The sequence below is a fragment of the Sturnus vulgaris genome, chromosome 4, assembly GCF_052056855.1.
Source record: "Sturnus vulgaris isolate bStuVul1 chromosome 4, bStuVul1.hap1, whole genome shotgun sequence".
NCBI classification, from domain to species: Eukaryota; Metazoa; Chordata; class Aves; order Passeriformes; family Sturnidae; genus Sturnus; species Sturnus vulgaris.
The window spans coordinates 9,410,071-9,423,395 of record NC_142246.1 but is presented as its reverse complement, the minus strand read 5'-3'; the positions used below and the strand labels follow the sequence as shown (position 1 = coordinate 9,423,395).

Here is a 13,325-nt window from a genome sequence, read left to right as displayed (position 1 = left end):
CCCACATTATCCCCTCAGCTCTCCTGATGCTGTGGGTCTCCAGACAGTTTGGAAATGCAGACCTCACTTTTTCACCTTCAAATATGCAGCCAAAGTTTGTGGAATAAGTAGCAACACTTTGTTCTCCAGTGGGTTTCAGACACATCTCAGGAACTGATAACTCCTCAAGCTGAGTCATACATTTCTAGCACTTCCCCAGCTGATGGTTACACAAGAGAACAGATTTTTGAACTTGTTCAGCTCGCCAGTACATCAACAGGGATTATACCCGTGGATGGTACAATCCTAGAGTGACTGTATTGGAAATAAATAAACAAATAAGATCTTTAGCTACCAATTATTCATTTTAAGAACACAATGTAAAACAAGTCTCAACTGGCCTCTCCTACATCTTACAGGATTGTCTGTGAATGGGCACATCAAAGCAATGACCCAAAGCAGTTAATCATTAATGTCATTGCCTTGCCAGAACACAGTGCACCTGCCAAGCTGCACTGCTCATTTTAGTATTAATGTCTTGAGAGAAGAAGCCTTGTGCCCTGTCAGAGGCAGATAGATATTCTTACATATCCAATCCTATCAACTGCTTTACTTAGATGCACATTACTAATCCAAAGCCTGAAAGCTGTAACACAACAACACTTACTGAATGGTATCTGAGAGAGAGAAATCATTCTCTCTTGATTATTTTGCTCAAAAGCCCACAGGTTTAGAGGATGATCCTAACTGTGTTGTAAATTAAACAGCTGCTGTGATCTGATTGAAAATGCTCAAGTGATTTAACCAATCACTAAAGCTGTTTATTAGAATTACAAAACAACAAAGAAAATGTTAAGTTGGTGACACACCAATATTTTAAAACATTCAGCATGGTCAAGAGGCCAGGACCCTGTGTATGCTGTCCCTCTCCTAAGCTGTCAGGCACACACACTGCTGGTGTTGTATAACACCTATTCAGAAAACATCTCATTTGTTTGTATCAGCAGTGAAGATCCCCTCTTGTTTCACAAATGAGTTTTTCAGTTCAGTCAAATAAAGACCATTTTTGAAATGTTCATTTAAAAGAACAATATTCCTCTACCCATCACAGTGACAAGTAGAGGAATTAGGAATGAGCCAGAGATTACTTGGTAAAGCATCCCCAGTTTATGAAGCCCTCTAAGATACTACAAATGTGGTTTAGTTCTCGCTTATAAAATATGCTCATTTTAACACCTTTCCTCATTTTGCAGTACAATTTATTATTCTGTTCACATTTGAACTAACACATGCAATATTTTAGAGTTTTTTATTCCTCCTACAAGGCACAAGGACTGTTTTTTCTATCACTTCCTCATAGGTGACTCTACTGGTAGCTAAGGAGACACTCCTGATTTTTGTCCAGCAATATAAAAAAAGTAAGAATCAGACTCATATTTTTCTCAGCATTATTAGATTTATGATCTCCTTGGTTTTATGAATATTTCTACTGGGCTTATATCCATTATTGCCTTACATCTATTATTGCTACAATATCATCTTTGAATGAAGACAAATAGAAAGGATTCTGCAATGTCCTGTTCAGCCATTCTCATAAAGCTTTAATAACTTTTACAGGTTTTGGCTTAAGAATTCCATTAAAAGCATAGTTTCTTGGATGCAGGCTGCTTCTAGAAAACAAAGTTTAAGTTTACTACAACACGAAATAAATATGTACTTTCTGCTGTTATTCAGGGAACGTAAAATATTTAAATTTTTTTCCACCCTAAGCTGTAAGGCATTTTGCTAATCTGCTGCAATTTTGTAGTAATTTTAAAAGATTACAGACATCTTTATAAACTTGATAATCAAGTGCACTGCAACCCTTCCAGTGGCCAATGCAATGCTGTGCTCCTGAAATCAAGTGGATCAATGCCTGGTTATACAAAACATTTGGGGCCTCCATAACGAGCACTACTTTTATTTATCACTTTGGTTTTCTTATTTCCTGCTCCATTTTGATGGCACAGCCATTAATAGGGGATATTGTCAATGCAGAATCTCTAACACTAAATAGAAAGAATTTGTCATTTCAGTTAATAGTTGTGCCTTGTTATTTCTGTGCTTAGGGAGAAATAACAACTTCTCCATATGGCCAAAGTGGCTTTTTAAGAGAGATTTCCTAAGAAGAGAGCTTTGTCTTTTTTCTGGGATTGCATTGCCCATGAGTTTGTTTTGCCTTCTGGTTTCATGCCAAGAACTTTAAATCCAGAGTGAAATATCACAAAGGAAAAACAGAAAAAGTATATCTAACATACCTTCCACTGTAAAATAAAGATATTTTGATTCAATAATAGGGTATTATAGAGGGGTGTGATAAAATACAACACAAAGTACAATGTCCTTGTACCATATGCTGTGTATCTGCAGAGCTCTGAAACCTTGACTGCAAATGCTACATGAGCTGGTACCAGGCACACAACAGCCAGAGTTGCAGCTTGCTCACCAGCACTTCTTTGGGCAGACCAAAAAGAGAGACTTTCTAGAAGCTGGGGCTGTGTCCTTGCAAACCTGACACCCCTCTGATCTGTCAGGAACCCCCTGCAGCTCTCATGGCTATAGGATGGGGCAACCAATTCCCAATCTCGGCACAACCAAGATATTGCAGACTGCCCCTCATCTAATGCAAGGCTGGGTTTATCCAGGTCTTCTGAAAGAGAGGAAACAGGTGGGATAGAAACTGGAGCCCCTTAAAAAAAAGGCACTTTGAGAAGGATTATGGGCCTGGTGAGTGAAAACTTCTGGGCACTTTCTGGACTAAGCCCTGCTCCTGCCGAGAATGGGAATGACAAACACAGCCCTTGGGGATCCCACTGATCCTGCTTTCCTAAACCAGCACTTTAATGTCACAGCCCTACTCGTGTTATTAACACATTCTTGTTTGAACAAGATAAATGTCAATTGAAACAATTCTGTTCCATTATAGCTCTTTCTTTTTCTATTATTTATTTGATTCAATTCAGAATTTTTTCTACATTATTTAAAGGGCACCTGTCTTCAGCTTAAGAGTGAATAATGCAGTAAAACAACTATAGAATAATCTGAATAGATTAAAAAATGGATGAAAGTTGTTATACTTAATAGAAATAATTTTGTTTCTGAACTGGCATGTATATGCCACTATCCAATTGATTAATATTTGCAGTAAATCATCTTGCACCTGGAAGCTGTGGTGAGGTGTTGGGATTCTTCTTTCCTAGGTCCTCAATGAAAAAGCTGATCACAGTTGCAGTAAAATAGAGTTGAAGTGTTAGATGAGGAATGAGAGACAAACACCTCTGGTACAGATGGGTGGAACCAACAGGGTCATCAGGAGATATGGAAACTTCTGTCTGCCAGCAGTCCTAACTTCAATGGGTTCCAGGAATAAACAGTTCAGAGGTATTCATGAATCTTCCCTGCGAATCACTTAATTAGGAGAGGTTTAAATAACTTAAATCACCAGCAACAGAGTGTAAGTGTTGAATTAAACACTATGTTAGAAACACAGCTGATAAAAGTACTGGGAGAGCAAGCACATGACAATCTTTTGTAAAAAATTTTACATGGATAAGAAAAGCCGCAGTGAGAAAAATCCTTCAGGTTTCTGCAAATAGAGCTGAGAGTAGCTTAATATGAAAATCTGCATAGGGGATGGACAAACCAAAGCAAGGATGTTGCCACACAGTTGTTCACCACAGAGAATTTTCGAAGGTCCAGGAAGAATCATAAGGTTTTGTTTGTTGGCAGGAAATAAGTTTGTAGGCTATGATATAAATTATAAATTAATTTGTGGGCACTTCTGTGAAATGGCAGAAGGAATGCTGTGGCTGCATTTCATTAACAAAAAATTGCTTAATCTTATTAACTAGCAGATAAGAGAGGCAATGAGCCACATAAAAAAAAAGTTTAGGGGTTACATGCTTTAACAGGCAAAAATTTTGCTAATTGAAAAGAAAAATGTGGTTCACTCAGAAAGAGCAAGCTCACCTACATCAGCGGCATGAAAGCAAGAATGTGAGGGAATTCACATAGCTACTGACATTTTGCTTACTGCAAAATTCTTAGTGCCACAGAAGGTAATGACATTTTAAAATACCTCAAATTCAACAACAAAGCTGAAAGCAAATGCTATGCAGCAACTTCTAGAAACAGCTGAATGAGATGTTTTGTGGGTGCTGTGGGAATTCTGTCCCTCTGGACCTGTTTATTAATCTGAAATAGAAATTGCAGAGCTAAATGAATGCGACAGAAATAAGTTCCTGATCAAGGTGGATATGAAAGACTGCCATTTCCTTTAGTAGCCTTGCCATGAGGCACTAAATGAATTTTTCTGGATGCCTATTTCTGTGTTTATCTGCCCCAAAAATTCTGGCTATTCTAGGACTGAGAAATGAAGTTAGTACTGAAAAAAAGTGAAGTTTGAGTTTATGCTTTTACAGGCTCTAGAGGAACTAAACTTTTATGTTAAAAATTGTATTTCTTTTAATTAGGAACAGGGAAGGAAAAGATTGAGATATTGTAGATAATCTCAAACATGCAGTAAGAAAGTCAGAAACCACTTACTAGCTGCCTCTGGGGAGAGTCCAATATCCAACAAACCATTTGGTATTTAAATCAAGGCCAATGATATGTTCATATTCAACCCATAAACAGAAAATTAGTTCCTGCTTATTATGGCTTATTTCCCTTCTCTATATAATGCTTTGACCTGGCCAGTGAAGAGAGTTAAATCTCTAGATTTTATTTTGTCCAGTATGACTCACATTAAATTTCCATGCTAAGAGCAAGTTTACATGTTGATACTGACACTTCTGACCCATCAGGTCAGGCATTGCCAACTTAAGACCTTCTTGTTGAAGCTGAGAAATAATTCACCACATTATGATTATGAACTTGAAGAATAATATGTGTCATAATATTCCCTTGTGAAAGGGGGAGATTTAAATAATACAGATTAATAAGAAAAATTAAGAGATCCTGGAATCTGATATTTCATTGCTTTTCTCCAACCAACCCACATGGTGGTTGAAGGTCATTTTGAGTGTCACATGTTCTTCTACTGACTGTAGGGCTTCACAATCTCCTGTGGTAACACACAGTTAGCAGATACATCTGCTGTGATAGCATTTGAGCCTGTGGGAAATATGTTCCCAAATGCAAAAAGCAATTTTCTCAGCTGGCAAGAAAAAGCAGGTTAACATTTCCACTCTCGTCTTACCATGTAGTTGAGGGATGAAGTTTTGATCTGTGTTTGCATTTGCAACCTAGTTAATCTCTACAGTAAAAGGCACACATGCACTATTACATATTTCCAGAGGCCCACAGTTTGTGGAACAGTTGTATATATAGAAATAATGAATCTTTAAAACATATTAAATGCTTCAGCACTACTCACCAGCCTCTGCATTATTTTAGGGTGTCCTAAAATTTCACTGGCAACATCACAACTTATTTAATTGGAGTCCTGGAAATAATTCTGCCATGAGTTCACTGGGAAGAACACAAGACTCATGAAAAAGGTGAGGGTCCATGTTAGATGAGCATACAGAGAATTCCCAATCAATGCTGAAAAGACCCAAAGATAATATCATGAGGTTTAATTAAAAGAATTGCTCTAAGACATTCTGTGCCAACTCTTGTCCCAGATTATAAGAGCATAAATGAGGAAAATACAGGAGTTATAAACAATGTTGCACTGAATTTTGTGTAAATAATATCATAATCTAATAACATCACCTAACAATTTTTTTGCTATAGCATGTGAAATATCCTAAGTTATCAGTACTAGAATTTCCCAACCCTCTTCTGATAGCCTTGATGATTTCCCTGTTACATTTGCCAGTTTTCCTGCTGGGAATATATTTCCCATCTAAGTTTTATGACTTTCTACACTTGATACCATTTTATGCTTATGTTTACTAATTGTTTCAGAACTAACCTACGAAAAACAAATGTTATTTTGTTCCACTAGTGATTAGTTTCAACAATCAGGTAGCAGCAGACTTATCTCTTGTTTCAAGTTCCTGATTTCTGTATTTCAAGATTATTTTTATTAGCATTAATGCTTATGATCAAAAAGACAGCCAGGCTCGTTCACTATATATATAGATCACAATGTACAATATCTCTCATGCAAATGACAAACCATGACCATGTTGGACATAATAAACCTATTCTTGAAATATCTTATTTGAAGTGAATTTCGAGCTAGACTTTCTTGGAAAAGGCTACTATTGCTAACAAAAGACAGGCTTCAAGAGTCTTTTGTTTACCTCTTGGAACTAAACCTATTTACAGCTGTGGAGAAACAGGACTACAGCACTTCACTACTGCCATTAGGAAAGAATTCTGCTTTATAATTTCTTGTACCTATCCCTCCTTCCAGAAATTTTGCCTTATATACATACTCTTGGTTGTTGTTTTTGCAGCTTTCCTCTTCTCTGCAGATATTTTCCCTAAACTGTGATCATCCTTCAGATGAGTCATCTTTATCATCATATCCAAGCCCCCCAGCCATCATTTTAATTCTGGATGCAAACACTAAAAAGAAATAAAATCAATCGTGCCCAGTAGCAAGTTTATTTTTAAAAAAACAGTCCCAGATTTTTTTACATGTCATGAAGTTCTGCTCAACACTTCCCAAAATCTCTGCTGTGTAAAGTCTTCCCTTTCTGAGAATATTTGTGTTCTTAGTAACAGCACAAGAACATGCTCCAGGGAAAACAGCCCCTGGTGGCCAAAGGAAAATAACTGCTAAAGGAAAAAGTTGGTGGATGGGGCTTTTCTCCCATGTTTCAATTACCCAGAGAATTGGAACAGGCCTAGATTAACCTGCACACCTACAATAAGCCTGCAGCTAATGATCCAAGCCAAGGGAGATGGCAAATTCAATGTTTCATTGACTTAAGCACTCAGAGCAGCAGCTTCCTCTTTTGCAGAAGAGGAATAAAGTCCTAGACAGTCCTTCCCCCCTCCCCTGGCTCCCTCTGATCCTCTCTCATAAAATAAAAAAAGTTATTGCTTTGTAGAAACTTTTGTGCAACAGTGAAGGCACCTGAAAAGAAATTTGTCAGTGGGGTCTGTGGAGGCTCCTCTCTCTGATTATTGCCACGGTGCAATTGTGTTGGAAGAGGATTTTCCAGACCACAGAGAAGGATGCTGAGCATTGTTCATTGTCCTTCCTCCCCCAGCCTATGGTACAGGCACTGCTGACTGCATCCCTCTGCACGCAGGATCAAAGGAAGGACTACCCTTGTTCACACTCACCCTGAAATAATGAAGACAAAAACATGAAATAGGAGAGTAATCCGGAAGCAAAAACTGCTTTAAAAAATTGATGCTCCACGTATAATGAAATTTTATCGTCATTGGAAGTCTCAGAAAAGATATGAAGAGTCAGTGACTCTGCACTGCCTCTGAGACTGCTGGAAGCACCAATGCAAGAGAAATCTTATGTCAACTAAAACAGGAATAAAAAGGTGTCACAGAGCATGCATGCAAATATATTTTAATTTTGCAATGTTTTATCTATGAGAAAAGCAGTGGGGAGTATCATTTGCAAAATAAAAGCAGAAAAATAATTATAATAAAAAGCCAACCAGGAAAAATTTAGCTTCTGAAATGTTTTCTGTGTCACTTTGGTGAAAGCTTTCTCCTGGTGAAAAGGTCCCACAGCATGGAGTGTGACTATTTTAAGTGCCTGCAGTGTTAGGAGCTGAAATTCGTGACATTTGGGGGGAAGGGAAGGGAAGGGAAGGGAAGGGAAGGGAAGGGAAGGGAAGGGAAGGGAAGGGAAGGGAAGGGAAGGGAAGGGAAGGGAAGGGAAGGGAAGGGAAGGGAAGGGAAGGGAAGGGAAGGGAAGGGAAGGGAAGGGAAGGGAAGGGAAGGGAAGGGAAGGGAAGGGAAGGGAGGTTTGGAGGTGCACATTGCATCTGCCTGTGCATTATTCATTAGCAGTTGCTTGCCTGTCTTTGGGCTGAAGTGATCTCCAATGGGATGCTAACTCCACGCCTGCAATTACTTGTCAGGACAATCAAAGGTCACCAGATTAAAATAACTGATTAGATGTCCTGACTTGTCCAGACAGGCGTGGAGGCTTTCCTAAAGCTGACACATCCTTTTCTTAGCAAGACCTGGTAAATTACTTCCCACCTCCACTCCAACCTTATCTGAATTTCCCAAGTACCCTGGCACCTGTTACCTGTTGGTAACAACAGTTAACATTTATTGTTATAGTTAACATTTATTGTGCTCAGGGACAAGGATGTCCCTCAGAAATACCCCAATCTTGCCTCCATTTTCCACAGCAGAATGACACCTCTCCCATCACCTGCATAACTTCACCGTGGTACTGACATCTGGCACTTGCTCAAACAATATGAAAAGTCGTTTTGCTCAGCCAGGCTGCCCTTAGAAATCGACATGAATCAGTTGCCATTAACTATTTCAGTTCTCTCATCTTTCATACCTTATACTTCTCCCACCTAGAGCTTTGTTCCAAATGAAATGCAGCCACTTTCCTGCAGGGAGTGACCTCAAAGGACAGGAGTAACTCATAGAGCAGAACTGCATCATTAGTGGTTTCCTGGGTGGACAAGTCACTGAGGCAAAGAGTGGCTGCAGTTCCTGTTACAGCTTTTCTAACCACTTTTGTGAAGTGCTTTGCACTCAAAAAGCACTGGATAAAATATGTGTCATTGCTATTATTTTCAGTTAGCTGCCTGAGGCTGAGTACAAATGTGGCCTAAGCTCAGCAGCCATGACTTTATACCCTGAGCATGTCTTCAATTGCTTATCCTCACCTTAATACACATTAGAGATCCCACCTGCAGATTGCTATTCCCACATTAGACAGCTTCTTTGAACGTAGGACTGAAGGTAGGAAGGAATAGCAGCACAAGATATGCAGTACATCACTGGCACAGACACACATCTGCATAACAAAGAGCTTTGTGCCTCTTATGAAAAGGGAATTTTATGAAGCTCACACAATTTTAACCATCCCAGCTCTAACATCTCTTTTAAAGCCTACGTGTCAGTTTGGATAAATGACTTTGGAGAAGTAGGAATCTTGTGAGTCTCAGCACTTCTTTCTGGGGGTGGCAGGCTGTGAGACACTGCTATGCTACAACAGAGTGAAGAATGTGCACTTCTTCACAGCTATGAAGCAGAAAATATATTGCATTCAAATATGATTTTCATACAATATTAGCAAATTTACTTTTTAGATAACGGGACACTTCAGTGTGCATTTCAATTAGATAAAAATCTAATATTGGTGAGTATTGGGTAGAAAACATTAATTTCAAAATAATTTTTAAAAGGAGAATTTAGAAATTGTCAGACCATCAGTCAATCTTTTGCAGCATCACTGGTCTGAAAAGAACTCATTTCAGAGCCTTCAGATTAAATACTAGAATATAGCTACTGCATGATATACCTAGATGTTATACCCTGATGATATACCTAGTATTATCTCTCCAAATGTCCTTTGAGCATAGTTTTCTAATTAAAGCCACTTCACCCTCTCAAGTATATATTTACTCAAAGAACTTTGTTCTATGGCTTCTATCTTATTTATCCAAACCCCAGAGCAGGCTTACCAGTACATCTACTTGGCAGCTGTATGTACATTTCAAAATTAATATTAAAAAAAAACAAACAGCTAAGGCAAAAGAGTGTGCTGGCAAAACTAAATAAGAAGAATTAAGAACTGACATGACATCGTGACATTTTAATTTTGCTGTAGTATATTTTATAGTACAAAAAAACACCTAGAATTAAATCCAAGAAGACAATGGTGACTTAATCTGTTTAGCTAGGTGGCCTAAGTATCAAAACCAACAATTTTAATGCTAAGGAAAATAACTTTTACTTAGATAAATTGTTCTAGGACCCAGTTTGATCACTGCTTGAAATAAACAAAGTTAAACAAATAAAAAATATACTTTATTTCCTGCTTGAAATCCTCTGCTTTCAGCCTGGATCTTGCTATACTTTTCTCTGCAAGACTGAAGAGCTACCTACAATCGGAGCACTGCTCATGCTAATTAAGGCTTTAGCCTTCTGGATAAAATGAGAAGTCTGAACTTCTGGGTTCTTTCACAGTCAGCTGTTGTGAATCAATATATTGTGCAGGGACGAGGTGAGTTAGAATTATAAAATCATGGAATATCCTGAGTTGGACCCATAAGGGTCATCAAAGATCAACTCCTGACCCTGCTCAGGACACCCCAAGAATGACACCATGTGCCTGAGAGCACTGTCCAAATGCTTCCTGAACTCAGACAGGCTTGGTGCTGTGAGCACTGCCCTGGGGAGCTGTTCCAGTGCCCAACCACCATGCAGATAAAGGAAAGGTGATTTCTGAAGATCATTATTGAGAGGTTCTCTAAGGATTCAGCAGCTGCTCCTTTCATCACTACTCCTGTACCATGTGCAGTGTAACTTACACAGTCCCTGCTCACTGGTGTGGCTGTGGCTGCAGAGCTCTTTTCTGTCCCATTCCCACTAAAGCTGGCTCTAACTTATTTCCTAACTGAGGCTGATGGGCCCCTTCTCCTCCATAAACTGCTGCCACACCACTACAGCAAAATCCTTGCTTGATAAGGGTTTGATATAATCATACCAGACATGACAAGCACATTAACCCAGTGTTCAGAAGTACCTGGAAGAAAAGCCCCAGGAATGTCAGTCGGTGTCACCTCTGTGCATAAAACACATCACAGGAAAGGAGCATCTTGATTTCTTAGCAGCTGCAGAACCATGCAACATACCACTTCTTCAAGCTTATACACAAACCACACCTCTATTGAAAATATACATCAGTGTGCACGTTAGACTCTGATTCACCTCTCTCTGACATCAACAGAAGGAGTGTTTTGGGTTCAAAAGATTACATAATAGTATTCAGGTTTGTGCACTTTCATGTGAATTCACATTCATTTGAGTGATGCTCATCCAAGCTAACATTGCACTTGGTCAATTTGTCAAAAACCATAGTCTGGAATGAGAACCTCTGTGAGGAACTGAAAGCCATACCAAATGTAAGCTCTCTACAATGGGAACTAGAATTCAGAAACCTCTTAAGAAAAACATTGCTAAAACATTTAAAGATGGCTTTTCCTTTTTAGCAGTATTTCCATTGCTTTCAAAACTGTTCAGCTGGAAATAAATGAAACTTTTTTTAAAGTGATGTTTCCATCTAATTTTAAAAGGCCAGCTAAATTTCTAGATGCAAAAAATTTACTTTGAAATAACTTTTGGAATACACTGTTTTTCAAATAGGCAACTTCCCTGATACTTGTGTATGCAGTGTTTCTCATACATCAGGCTCTACCCTGTATTGGATTACTGAGCAGTTATAGAACAAGCAATAAATAAGAACAGCAGCTTACTTCACATATCTCAGTACATGTTTTCAGTTCAGATAGCTAACTATATAAATCATGGTTTTATGGTTCTTGTAGAGAGAGGATTAACTGGAAAATTGAAATCCTATTCTGGGCACTAAAACACTCACGCATTTTCTTTTGGTGTCCAAGCCCCTTCTGGGAACTGATGCAATCTCATTACGATTCCATAAAGCTTTAGAGATCTTATAAAGCATCGAAATTGCTGTTAAGTGATCCAGCACTTCCTTGTATTTCACACCATTTGTGACACTTCACACAGTATCTGGTCCCTAAAAGCATACACACGGGAGAGGAGAGGCAGCGTTTGTGCCATCGGCTTGTACAAATATTTTGCATCTTCCTTAGAGAGAAAAACTTGGTTACATCTCTGCAGGGGATCAGAGCCAAAACTGCAGTGATCAATGTCACAATCAGAACAAATGTATGAGGTTGTCACACCTCAGGCACAGAATAAACACTTTTAGATCAGAAAAAAGTTAAACTTCCAATTAAGTTTCTCCTTATCTATCATAACATAGACATAACACTTTATCTATCTCCTACAATAAAGCCATTAACAGGGCAGCAGTGCCAACTCTACAAAAATATTTTCTAGAATCAAACCTATTTTCTGCCCTGACACTTCCACTTTTGAGCAGAATCTTGTGAGTCTCTCAATTGCTCTAATTCAAAATAGGAATGAGACAATTTTACCTTGTTATGGTCACAGTAATATTAGTTTCAGAAAACTCTAAAATAATGTTTTTGAGCTCTTGCGAGAAAGCATAACATCTCAAAGTTTAAATACTATAAATCAAAATATTTCTCTGGTTAAGTTTGTCTCTGACAGTTGCCATCTGGAATATTTGTTCTGTGCATTTGGGACAGTTAATATTGTGCTGCACCTTGAATCTTGCACTATTTTCTCAGAAATACCAACATCATGGAAGGCCTTTCAGTTTCAGTGCTTGCTTCCAGGGCAATCTAGATGTAGTACCTGGAATGAAGTGCCTATCTTCTGATGTCAGTGAGAAAGTTTTTGTCTTTAACAAGCACAGAATTTCATTTTTACCTCCTTGGGAGAAGAAATATTGGTTGTACCTGGCAAAAATTCAGTGCAGTGGTCTGACTTTAGCAATCAAGGTGGTATTGGGTGACCAATAAGATCCATGTCACCTAATACTCTCCACAAAACATTAGCATCAAATTTCAGTACAATAATTCTTTATCCTGATTTTCTGTCATCTAGCGTTGTCCTCTTCAGGAGATTCCTGGGCTGTATTGATCTTTTCTGCATATTTAGTTACTCTAAGCCCTTTTCCATGCAATTGTCCAGTCTCTCTCTGAGTCCATGACAAACTCCCTTGAATCCAGCAGCCACAACGTCCTGGACAAGGGCGTTCACAAGTCGACAATCAAACATGCAATGTACAGCTTCCTCCTGCCTGAACTGCTTCCCATTATTTCCATTCAATACTCCTACTTCTTAATTTATATAAAGTCCCTATCTTTTTCTCCAAGCTTGCTGTTATTTTGTGGCTCTCACCCCAAGGGTCTCTTCCAGCCAGAAGATTCACCAGTTACACAACTCTTCCTTGTATAGAAGCTGCTCTATGGTTTTGATCCCTGTTTGCTTTCCCTGAACCTGACCATGCCAAATCCTGACCTTCCCACAGAGTGGTGACACCAATTTGGGGCTCATCAGGGGAAGTTCACACAACTTTTTCCTACATTCATCAACCCTGAATCCTATCTGGCATTCTGTTGACTGATCATTCAGACCTTTTCCACCACATCTCCAAGAGAGGTGTCACTTTTACTACCATGAATAAACTACTGCACACTTTGTAATGTTCATGTCCTTGTACAGGTGACATGAAAAAGAATCCCCAGTAGCAATCTTGTGGAAATGCATCAAGGACAAAGTTTGCT

At 38.7% G+C, this 13,325-nt stretch overlaps 1 protein-coding gene and 1 long non-coding RNA gene across 8 annotated transcripts in view; one reads left to right on the top strand and one right to left on the bottom strand.

The window, feature by feature from the left end:
- Positions 1 to 13,325, bottom strand: part of LOC148223868 (uncharacterized) — a 207,389-nt gene that overhangs the window by 166,043 nt on the left and 28,021 nt on the right. The window lies entirely within an intron of this gene.
- LOC106865258 (C-C motif chemokine 4-like) overlaps positions 1 to 13,325 on the top strand; it is an 87,263-nt gene that overhangs the window by 48,475 nt on the left and 25,463 nt on the right. The window lies entirely within an intron of this gene.